The sequence below is a fragment of the Lissotriton vulgaris genome, chromosome 11 (genome assembly GCF_964263255.1).
Source record: "Lissotriton vulgaris chromosome 11, aLisVul1.2, whole genome shotgun sequence".
Taxonomy (NCBI): Eukaryota; Metazoa; Chordata; class Amphibia; order Caudata; family Salamandridae; genus Lissotriton; species Lissotriton vulgaris.
The window spans coordinates 636,359,423-636,372,189 of NC_141699.1; the positions used below are offsets into that span (position 1 = coordinate 636,359,423).

The window sequence follows — 12,767 nt, forward strand, 5'->3', positions numbered from 1 at the left end:
AACCCTGAGGCAGATCTAAGCAGACAAATTTTGAGAGACTATCTGCACAGGGATAAAGGTTTACAAATACCACGGTTAAAGTATGTTAAGGCTACCTTGGAGGGCATTGACCGGAAGAACCTTTTTATGAACCCCAGCACTATCTTACACTCTGATAAACTGAAAATCAAAAGAATGTTGTCTGGGGACAAAAAGATATCACGCATCTACCAGACTCTTACCACACATTGTTCCTCGACACTACAGAAGCTTAGGGAGTCGTGGGAAGGGGATTTTGGGGCACTGGAGGAGGAGGATTGGCGGGAGGCACTGGAGGCTCCCAGAGGTGCGGCGATAGCAATGAGAATGAGGCTTATTCAATTTAAATATCTACACAGAATTTATTATACTAGGGAGCGGCTGTGGAAGGCAGGTCTTATTGCGAGCCCGAACTGCCTGAGATGTGGTGGGGAAGTGGGGACACTGCTACACACGGTGTGGGACTGCACCTCACTAGCTAGATTCTGGGGAGGAGTGTGGGGTTGTCTGGCTGAGGTTCTGGGGTGGGAACTCCCGCGAACGGCACGACTGGGCCTGCTACATGTGATGGAGGGGGTGGGAGGGAATAGGTACAAGAGGCACTTATTGATCTTAGGCTTGACCCTCGCTAAAAGGGATATAGCAAAAGCATGGAAAGATCCCCGAGCTCCCTCTGTTTCGGTGTGGAAGAGGGGGTTGGACTTCTGCATGGGTTTGGAGTGGCCAATCTTTGAGCCCCGGGGCTGCCCGCGAAAACATTATCGGATTTGGAAGAGGTGGGCCGACCACAGGGGCTTGTGGCTGGACCCTCCGGTAGAGCGTGAGGTTACAGTGGGGAATGTGTGCTGAGCTACAATTATGGATCTATAGATGATACTGACCTGAGCCACCAAGTATTGACCAAAGGGGACAGGGTTGTGTGACTCTGGGGGGGGGTTCCAGGAAAGGGGGGGGTTGGGGGGTAACGGGGGGACTTTCACTGTTTTCAGTTAGATATTGTTGCCGTATAAAATGACATACAGATTGCGGTGAAAATGATGCTTTGTATTGCGTGGCGGCTGCTTCCGACATGTGGGGGGTCGCATTATATGTGAAATCTATCAAATAAAATCTGTTTTAAAAAGAATGTTGTCTGATCAGTTCTCCACATGTAGAGCAGAAGGGGAGATGACCAAATACACTGTAGCTGCCCACAGTTTTATAAAGAACAATGAGGGCATGGAGCCATACCTGTATTTGATGCACAACGCACAGGATAGGTTTTTAATGACCCGTTTTAGGCTCAATTTATTACCTCACATACTGGCTGATCCGCCAGGTTTTACATTGACAATTGAGCAGAAGGGTGCCTACGGCTGCAACAATCGGTCTCCGCAGGACACCCTTCATTTTGTACTTTTGTGCCCCTTTTTTAAGTATCCTAGGCGTACATTTTTGGTGGAGATTTAAAAAAAAGAGACGTTTTGTCATGCCAAAACCGCTTTACTTTTTTTGCAAAGAGCAAACGACCCACGGACCCTCTGTTGTATTATGAATTTTTATAAGATTGCAGTGAGGTTAAGAAACACAAGAGGAGAGGGCTAATGATGGGATCACTGAAGAATATATTTTTACCTGATTTTATATGCAAATTAAGATGTTGTTCAGATGTAATTCAATTCTTTTTTTTAACTTTGTATATATGTGTACTTTTATGATGTTTTTTAATCATCGAATAAATAATTACTGAACTGAACTGACTCTGTTAGGCAAAGCAAGACCTGGGACAAGAATTTCCCAAACCTTCACTGGCCCCATGTAGCTCAAGACCCACAGGCTCAACCAAAAGCTGTAATCAGCAAAAGGTTGACTCCTAAGGATCATTACAAGTCAGCCATGAAGAGCAAGGCCTCTATTGTGGCCAGTGCTCTGAGGAAGTTGAGACACACCCTGTTAGGACCTCACTTCCCTAGTCAGACACCCCACAAGCCCTACTCTTGGTTTAAACAGTTGACAGATAGACACCCCCAAATTTCAAAAAGATCCAACCCCTACAGGGGAGGAACTTCTAAGTGGACCATAAAACTGGGGGTATTGATGGCAGTGCAGTTGGATCTTCCTTGTATGGCCACTTAGAAGATAATGACTTATCTAGGCATGGGTAGCCTTATCTCCTTTTATTTGGCAGGGGATTTATGTAGAAAGCTAGGATCCTTCTAACATGGTTACCCCACGTTTTGCCTGGTGTCAGTGTGTTTTGGACAACTCTGATTGGGATTCTACTAATTAGGACAACAGTCACTGTGCTTTCTCCCTACATTGGACAGTGGTAAGTACTTTGATACATTCCCAATTGGCTATATTTCTACCCTTTAAAGTCTCTAGTATATGGTACTAAGGTACCTAGGGCATAGGTACACCAGGCGTCTCCCATGGGATGCAGCATGTACTGTGCCACCCATGAGAGACCACTCACACTGTGACTACAGGCCTGCCATTGCAGCCTGTGTGGGTTGGTGCTAGCACCACTTACAACAGATATAAGTTTCCTTATATCTGAGGTCACTGCACTGAAAACCTATAGGTCACCCTTAAGGCAGGCCTTTCAATCCTGAAGGCAGGGTGCTAGGTTATAAGTGTGAGGGTGCCCTGCCTCAGCAGAACACCCCCTACAAACCCCGGAGCCGATTCTTTGGACTTGGGACGCGCGGTCAGCCAATTAATACATATAGTGGAGATCAAGTCAATTATTCTTATAAATACAAGCAGGGTAGCAGAGTATGTATTGCTGCACCAACTACCAGTATTTGCTCAAGATGAAATCACAACAGTATAAATCTTTCCACATACCGTTGTAAACAAAAATGCCCACCTCTCGAAACCAGCCACCAACTATGGTCACAAATACAAACTATGAGTACACAAAATGAGAGAGACATTAATATAATAACAACACTCATGGGGTTTAATCCCAAAAACACACAGAGAATGCAATAACAGAAATAAATATTCTCTCTTTTGATAGTATGGTTGATCGTTTTATTCTTTGATTAATGCATAACAGCCATCGCGTTTCACCCGTGCAGGCTTCTACAGGGCTGTAAATAACAATGCAAACATAATCAGAAATTCCTATTAAAAAATTATTATACATTAATGTACACCGATATGCACTTCAAGCAATATTTACAATAATATACATGTCCATACTGGTTAATACAAATTTACAACATATACAGAACACATCAATGGTGCAAAGGTCAGCATTATATCCATTTTAAAATACATGGATTGATCTCAAATCAGACAAAAACCACAAAGAACATTTAAAATCACCTACATAAAACACACAAGACTAATACAATAAATATGCACATTTTGATCACTTCACGATCAAGAACTGGTGAGCAAGAATTTGTTTTATTCGAATGATACCCCTATGTACCCACTGTCTAGGTGGTCCACAAAGTGAATAGAGCACAGAATACTCATTTTCAGGTAAACCTTGTGCTAGGATTTGTGCTAAATGTATGCTGGGTGTGTGTCTTCTCCACCATTATCTTCTCCACCACTGGTGTACTTTGGATGTATGCTTCACTCAGTTTTGAGGGATGCACTAGGTATGGGTATTCTTTCACTGTTTGCCGCTTGCGTTTACACTGCTCCAAATACACTGGTCTGTGAGGGTGTTTTATGTCTCTGCATTGACCCGTTGTATACCATAGCGGATTTGTGCTCTTTCCTTTCTAGATCCTGTGACTAAGGAAATCGTCCAAATATTCGGGCTAATACCCTGCGGAAACTCTATTCACTTTGTAAGCCGCCTAGACGGTGGGTAAATCAATGTTTACGTGATAGGCAGTTTAGATGTGTCATCTATTTTTTTTAAAGTTTCTTGCGTATTGATTGGGAATCGGTCTACAGAAATAAGCATGGGTGTTTGTTATTAAATGTGTGACTTTTCGTTTTTCGCCTCAAATTTGTATTTTTGACTTAGTTGGTTTTGTCCTCCCGTTGTTTCTGTTTCCTCTGCTCTCTTTTTTTTCTTTTTTCCCCTATTGTACATAATGGGCATCTTTAAAAAAAAAAATCTTGCTCACCCGTTCTTGATCATAAAGTAAACAAAATGCGCACATTTAATGTATTATTCTTGTGTGTTTTCTGTAAGTGATTTTAAATGTTCTTTGTGGTTTTTGTCTGATTTGAGATCAATCCATGTATTTTTAAATGGATATAATGCTGACCTTTGCATCATTGATGTGTTCTGTATATGATGTATATTTGTATTATCAAGTATGGTCCGGTATATTATTGCAAATATTGGTTTAAGTGCATATCAGTGTATATTAATTTTTATATAGGAATTTCTGATTATGTTTGTATTGTTATTTACAGCCCTGAAGAAGCCGGCAAGGGTGAAACATGTTGGCTGTTCTGCATTAATCAAAAAATAAAAGGAGCAATCATACAATCTAAAGAGAGAATATTTATTTCGGTCATTGTATTCTCTGTGTGTTTTGGGGATTAAACCCCATGAGTGTTATTACATTAATGCCTCTCTCATTTTGTGTAATCTAGTCAATTTTTCGATGTCTAACTATATATTGGCTCGACCAAAACCGGTCATGTTTGGTATCAAACATGTTGGAATCCTACCCCAATACTGATTCCAGTGTTGGATGTAGGATCCCATGTACTGGGGGGCTCACCTATGGTTCCCCCTGTATTCCTGGTACCGGCCTTTCAGGGTCTAACAGCAAGCTAGTACTGCTGCCGACCACAGACATGAGTCTGCCCTCCTGCTGCTGTGCTCAAGCAGGGGAAGGTGGAACAATAGGTTTCCTGTCACAGGGAGGTGTGACCACCTCCCAGACAGGACTTGGTGTATTGGGCTGGGGTGAGAGCGCTTGCCAGAGCCACCAGACTGCTGCAAAGAGCACATTTGGTGCCCTTCTTGCATACTGTTTTGAGCCAGTCTCTGGCATGAAACAGGACAAAGGACATGTGAGTATCCTACCACCTGGCCAGCCCCTCCTCTGGGAGGGATCCTTGAATTGTCCCAACCCTTTTCCTGGGGTACTTAAGGGCTTACCTGTGGGTGGCTGTTCAGTTTAGTCGTGGGACAAGATTCAAATCCGAAGCCACTTCAACTTCTACCATCTGGGCACATTGGACTTCGATGGACTTCGCCTAGGAACCAAGACTACAGCTAGAAAGACTCCTGCTGCTCCTGGTCTTGTCGTCCTGCCAGTCTTCTGCATTGTCTGTGCCTGTGCTTCATCCAGGTTCTTCCCCAGGCCTCTGGGCATCAAAGACACCAGAAGAAATCTCTCTTGGTTTGAAGAAGTCCCTCCACTGCACCTGCAGGCACCACAACCAAGCTGACCAGTCTGCTGCTCCTGATGTTCTAAGTACTCTGAAAGGCTCAGCAACACAGGTGGTGGGTCTGCAACTCCATGGAGGCCTACACGGTCTTCTTATCAAGTTTGAGGCCAGTATCCGTCACCGACACCACTGGAACAGAACCCCTGTGCACCATGTCAACTTGCCGTTTCCAAGACTTGTTGACTCTGTCCTCCAGAGATCTTTGGGCTACAAGAAGCTCCAGCCTCCAGCATCTCTTTCCGCCATGATCTTCATCCTCACCGCATCCTCTGCACTGTGGGCCTGCATCTTTGGTGAGCTCCTTGAGGACCTCTTGTGACTCCTGTGTCTTCGGCCTGTGGGTCGTCTTGAGGGTCTTCTTTGGCTTCAGTGGGCTCCCCTGCTTGCTTGGGGCCTCTTCTACCTCTCCTGCACTTGGTTAGTCCCTTGGACCTTGCTGGTCTCAACGTTGCACCTTTTTTCGTTTACCACGTCTGTTGCTACTGCTTGTGAACAGCTCATGGTCTTCCTCAGCATCACCTGGTCCTCACATCTGCTGCGACAAGTTCACTGCCAACTCTCCTGCATCTTCCGTCATCAGTGGTCATTGGTCTGCTGTGCCTCCTGGTCAATTCTGAGTGTCATAGACTCTATCCACTCTGCTTGCAGGTACTCCTCTTCAAGAATCCATCCTTGGATTCCACCAGACTCTTTCACCTTCTTCGCCCGCGGCCTCTTTTCTGAAGTCCTCCATTGTGGTCTACGGCGGTTTCCAATGTCTCTGCGTACCTATGCCCCCTTGCTTCTCTGGTGTAGGTATCCTGGTTCCTAGGATATCCACAGGTGGGGTGATTCTCCAACCTGCTGTCTTCCACTGGGTTTCTTCAGGGTCCAGTGGGAAGGGTCCTTCTTCTTGAAAACTGAAACCGCAACTTTCCCATTGACTTGCATTGAGTATGCAGATGTGTTTCCACTCTGTACATAGTCTCTGAAGGGTCCTGGGTACTTACCTCTGGTGGTTCCTTTTTTCCCCAGCTCTTCTGAGTCTTCTGGTCCAAGTCTCGACTTCGGTCGGAGTTCGCATTCACCCTTCTTTAGTATATGATTTGGTCTCCCCCTGGAGACCACTGTGCATTTGTGCTTTCTTACCTGTGTTACCTTTGAAGTATTGTGTGTATTGTGTTCATATCTCCGGGTAGGAGATATACCATTGTGATAGTGAGAGTAAATTATAAATATACTTGCTTTTATAACTACACTGTGTGGTTCTTTTTCGTTTAACCTCCACTATATGATTAGTTCTGTTAAACCAAACTGATTAACACAGCTCTGCATTAAGCCTGAAGGCTGCTCACCAGAGCTACCACTTAGAGATCTTTCTATGTCTAAGACCACTAAAATCCCCATTACGGTTGCCTTGTTTAGTGCAAGTTGCTTCACTTAAATAAGTGTGCCCCATATACTAAGCCAGCCTCCAATGCCCATAAAATCATATAAACAACTATGCTACCATTAATATTTAGCTGAAAGTTATAGTCGCTACTTCAAAATCAGGAGAGTGCAACTTCAATTTGGCACTTTCGCTTCACTAAATTCCTTGCCAGAATGGGTGACCACGCCATTTGAAAATAGATGCAGATTGTGTTAACTATATCAAGAAACATATTCACACCTATTGTGTATTTGTCCGTGCACCCTAGCTGAACGAAGGTATTGGTTATATCTGGTATTTGTGCAGTTTGGTATAAGAACTTGTCAAAAAGCAATTATTTTCTGCTTACAAGGTGACTGTCCCATGGTGTCTGTTCTTTTAATACATTTAATACATTTATGGAAAGAACTGAGCATTTTTTAATTAAGAGCAGTCGGCCTCTAGAAGTAAAGGCGATGTAGTTAGTTTCTGTTTTTTTGCTCTTAAGAATAATATTGATCTGGCGGGGTCAGTTAGAAACATGCACTTACAGAGATTGCATTTTACAATGTACTATATTTTGAAATTTTGTGTTGTTTCACTTGTATCTAACCAGCTGACCCGTTTCAATAGACATCAGGATAGCAAGCATAGTAAAGAAAAGTCATGAAGTGGCTAGGGCTCCAATCTTATGTTTTATATTCTGCTGGATTCCATTATATGACATTTTATGATTGTGATGGGACACATTGGTTTATGATTTATTACCTAAATTATTGTAATGTTATTTTGGAATCATGTATTTTGACACATTGTTTTATGATGTATTACTTTAATGGTTTTAATGCTATTTTGGAATTATGTATTTTGACGCATATGCTCCATAGACCCAGACCATTTACCATTATCCTGCTGAGCTCTATTCTTTGTATTGTGCTTGTTTTTAAATGTATACTTTAACTTGATGGAATAGATGTTTTTGTACCTTATGAGCAGGAATAGCTCATCATTTTAATGCTCAGCGGATTGAAATCAAGATTGGCCAGTATCAGAGTCATTGGGCATGGGAAAAGTCATTAGACCTGCCCCTAGCACCACAGAGATCCATATCCTGAGTGTTGATTTCATCATTGGTAAAGAGTATAGGCCCTAAGCTCTATGCTTGATTCATGAAGGATCAATGTTTTTTCAGACAGTGGGCGATTCTATTCTACTAAAAATCAGAGTTGCGTGGTTTGATAGTAGCAGAGTAGCAATGGGACTGCTAGTCCTCCATTGCGTCTCTGGTGGTATACCCCCTGCTGGTTAAGGCGAGATTTTCTGCCTACCCACAAGAATTTGTTAACATCCAAATGAAAGGAGCTAAGGGCCTTGGATGGGGGGGGGCGTCAGCGGCAGTGTCTGAAACACATAGAGTATAGGCAGTAGAATGGTCATTTTAACCACCGCTATCCAGCCTGTCCAAGAGAGACTACGTCAATGTGAACAGGTCCCGACGTATTTGGAAGGTAAGAGCAAAATAATTATAAGCTAGAGTGTTGTGGAAGATCCAAGCCAGCTTGATGCCTATGAAGGTTATGGAGTCTTTTGCCCAATCAAAGGGGAACCAGGGAACGCAAGGCATGTTTGTGAGAAGGAGTGACTGAGAGGTTCAATATCTGAGATTTGTGTAAGTTTACTGTTAAACCCGAGATCTCCCAGAAGAGCTGGAGTTCTTCCACCAGCGCAGGAAGCAAGGACATCGAGTTAGTAATTGACAGGATAACATCATTGGCAAAAAGGTTGATGAGGTGTTGGTCACCTCCGAAAGTAATCCCAGTAATGGCCAGGTTATCCCTCAGGCATTGTGCCATAGGCTCCATGTACAGAGGAAAAAGAAGCGGGGACAACTGTCACCCTTGGCATGAACCTCGTAGCATGGGAACAGTAGGGGACGCAAGACTGTTGACCCTCACTGAAGCTAGGGGGAGCTATAGACACAGCTGATGGATCTGCACAAATTGTCACATAGACCAAACTTGCGCAGAGTTTTAAAAAGATAGGGCCAGTGAATACGATTGAATGCCTTCTCTGCATCAATACGGAGAGGCAATGCTTTCTTCCGTGACCTAAAAAGTTTGTCTAGGAGACGCAGGAGGAGTTTGGTATTATAGCTACATATAAATCCTGCCTGGTCAGGCTCGATGAGGTTCTATGCCATGATATTGGTGAACAGCTTAGTGTCTATATTTAAAAGGGAGATGGGTCTAAACGGCCCACAGAGGGTCGGGTCCTTGCCTGGCTTCGGAATGGCCATAATAGCAGCCTCTAATATAGAGTCAGTAAGGGAGCCAGAGTCGGCGAAGGAGTTGTTATAACTGGTAAGCATGGGGGCTAGAACGTGGCAGAAAACTTTAGAGAATTGAGCACCACAAGCATCAGGTCCCAGCAATTTCATTGGTTTGAGGTGAGCGATCGCCAAGATCACCTCCTCTATTCAAATGAGTTGGTTCAGAGCCTAAGCCTCCATGGTCTGAGGGGAAGGCTCACGAAGGTATTGGGAAGGCCCCAACTTGGGCCACCAGAAGTAGAGTACACAGAACTGTAAAAGGCCAGGAAAGCTGAGGCAATCTCTACGGAAAGGCCTGTGTGTATCGCCTTGACTGTCTCAGAATAAATTTTACTATGGAGGCGATGCGCTAGCATACACCGCAGTAGTCGCTCCTAAGGTAACATTTGTGCTTATTCCGCCCTGTCAAGGAATTTAAGAAGGAGCCGTGCTTTTACGAGCTCCTGCCATATTCCGGGGGCACCTATCTACTTGTGGATAGCCACTCATTCTGTGACCAATTTCTCTAAGAGCTGTTGTTTGTCCCGACGCCTGTGGTTCTCAGCTGCAGAGATTGCTATGAGCTCTCCCCTAATCACCAATTTCAGCAATTCCCAAACGGACAACAGAGATAGCTCCCCAGTGTTGTTATCATGGAGATAGTCCGTTATGATCCTTCGGAGCGAATTGACTGTAGCAGGGCACTTTAACAAGGAGTTTCCAAGACACCAGTGTTGAGACCGCGATTGGTTGATGTCGAGTCGAAGAGATAAAGTGTGAGGGGCATGGTCAAAAAGTGAACAAGGGGCAATGGCCGCCTCAGAGACAAGAGCTGAAAGAGCTGGAGTGGCAAGGCAATGGTCAATACGTGTGCACGTTTTGTGTGCTGGAGAGTAAAATGTAAAGTCCCTGTCAGAGGGGTGCAGCTGGCACCAGATGTCATGCAGTCCGCAGTCTGTCATCCACTGCAGGCCTGATGCAGGGAAGGCCCCCGTTTGGTCAGAGTGATGTCCCAAACAATCCATGTCGGTGTCCATGACCAAGTTGATATTGACCCTATGACACTGGCGGCGTGCATCAGGGGATCTAAGGGCAACTGCCAGGGAGCTGATAATAAAATATTTGTGATGCTCATTAGGAGCATAAATATTCACCAGGGTGAAGTAGAAGGTGCCCAGTTTAAGTCAGACCACGAGGAGACGTCCCTTAACCTCAGAAACTGTAGATAAGATTTTCCCCTTGAACCCTCAGGCGAAAAAGGATAGCCATTCCACCTTTTTTAAAGGAACATGAAGAACAGAGTCAGTGTGGGTACCAGAGGATTGCATTGTGGATATATCTTTGGAGAGCAGGTGGGTCTCCTGTAGAAGACAGATATTGCTTCCTGACTATTTTAAAAGTGAAAAAACAGCAGAACATTTGGTGGGATTGTTTAGACCTCGTACACAGAAGCTAGTAACTTTAAGATCCTGGAAAACAGGGCAAGGTTGAGGATGGCTGTTAGGATTTCAATACCAGTATGACTAGGTTTTCAACAAAGAAACATCCCCAGTAAGGATGGGCCAAGAGATCACACCATGAAGAGCCGAAAGTCCAGCTTGTACGGAGGAGCAGAAAAAAAGCTTAAAAAAATCATCTTTGAAAATGTATGAATATGAACGCTAATAAGAAAAGTCCATCATGGAATGAAGCTGGTTGGAAAGCACAAACCTGGTTGGGGCCGGCATGATCATTGTGTTTACAAAAGTAGAAAGCGTCCCTGAGGAGGGGGAACTGTTGGGCAGAAGCATGTCCCAAAAAAAAGTGTACCATCACCGCTATCAGTTTACCCTTGTCAAACAGAACAAATTAGTGGTGCAAAAGTCCCTGTGGCATCAGGGCATTTCAGGTTGTGTGATCCTGCGAGTTGGGCCGGAGCCATTTGTCGAGGGATCAGCAATTCCGATCCCTGTGTATGGCTCTGTAAGAGATCTCATTTGGTACAATTTACCATTGAGTCGAAAGATAATCTGAAAAGGATAACCCCATGAGTACCATATCCCAGCCTCCTACAGAAGATCAGTGACAGATTGAAAGTCTCAGAGCTTCTGAAGGGTTATGGATGCCAGGTCTTGGTATAAGATGGGTGTGTGCCCTCAGAAGTGGATCGGTGGGTCTCATGCACTTTGTGCAAGATACTCTCCTTCAACTGAAAGTTGCATACGCATATCAGAATATCAGAAGAAGGGGCATTATCTGATTTCGGCATGCCCATTCGGTGGCCCCTAGGACATGTTGAAAGAGGGCTTCTACATACTTTCCTAAGTCAGCTCCTTCTGCGTGAGTGGGGACCGCTTTGATGTGCATATTATTACGTCAGGAGCAGTTTTCCTCTTTGTGGGCCTCGAGGTAAAGGTGTTTTCCTTTAGGCAGAGAACCTCCTGTTGGAGCCATTCCACCTCTTTGACCCATCTGGACTCTCCAGGGCAGAGACCCTATACCCCTCCTCCTCCAGGACCCTGTGAACCTCGTGTAAATCATCTGATAGATCCTTCTTCACTGATTGCAGGTCAACCCCCAGCGACGTAAACGGAGCTTCCAGGAAGGACCTAGATACCCGTCCCTCTGCATCATCTGATTCAGGGAGCTGGTCTATGCTAGATACAGGTGCCTTACCACCCGCCGATCCCCCGAAGGACTTAATCCGCATGTCCCGCAGGAATTGGTCTTTCCTCATCCTGGTCGAGGACATGGTGGGAATCTGGGACACGTAGGAGGTCAGAGAGGATACCAGCCGACAATGGTCTCCCACAGAGAGGGCTCCTAAGCTAGGGCCTTCCAAGGCAACGCGAAGGTCAGCTCAGGCCCAGATATTGATGGAACACTCTGTCTCCTCCTGGAGAGCCGGTCGAGGCAGGGCATCACCTTTTGCAGATCAGTCTTACGCCCTACCCCAGGCCAGGTAAGGAGCAAAGCCACCCAGGGGGAGAAACAGCGTTTACAACGATGTCGGTAAAACGCAGTACCATTACAAAGCGGTCAGTACAACAACCGCATTGTGTCCACACATACCATTACAACGCAAGCCATTACAGCAACTTGCTATAGGGGGCTTTAGGTGTTGGATTTTAAATCCAACACCTTCCCTACTGTTGCACAGACTGGAGTTAGAATAGTAAATTATACTATTACAAACTCCAGCGCCCCCCTACAGCAAGTCGTTATAATTACTTGCATTGTAATAGTACGCGTGGTAACAACGCAGTCCTTGTACTGACTGCGTTGAGAAGGCATGCGTTGTAAATGCATGCATTGTAATGTCATATATTCCCCAGGGGTAAGCGAAGAAAGCGCAAATAACAGGACACTCCAGGACCCGGGGACCCACCACTCTCAAAGGGATGCTGCTTGAGTTCACATGCCCCAGGCAGGGTTCTCTGCACTTCTGGTTCCTCCAGAGAGGCCCACTGATGTCCACTCACTTAGGCCGAGTCCATGAGACTGCCCACCAACACAGATGACAAAGCTGGTAAAGTCATGGATAAGCCTTCGCCCAGTCCCCACAACACATTCACCATAAGGCAGCGAGCTGCGTCCCTTTAGGGCAAGAACCACTGCAGGTCAGTGGACAGGTGGGGAGCAGGGGCGGATCAGCTGCTAAGGCCATGTGGGGCCCAAGGGCATTCAGTAGGCCACAGCCAGGCTTTG

The 12,767-nt window shown here is 45.2% G+C and overlaps 1 protein-coding gene across 1 annotated transcript in view; it reads right to left on the reverse strand.

The window, feature by feature from the left end:
• LOC147683273 (uncharacterized) overlaps positions 1-12,767 on the reverse strand; it is a 1,451,334-nt gene that overhangs the window by 1,035,979 nt on the left and 402,588 nt on the right. The gene's annotated exons all lie outside the window — the stretch shown is intronic.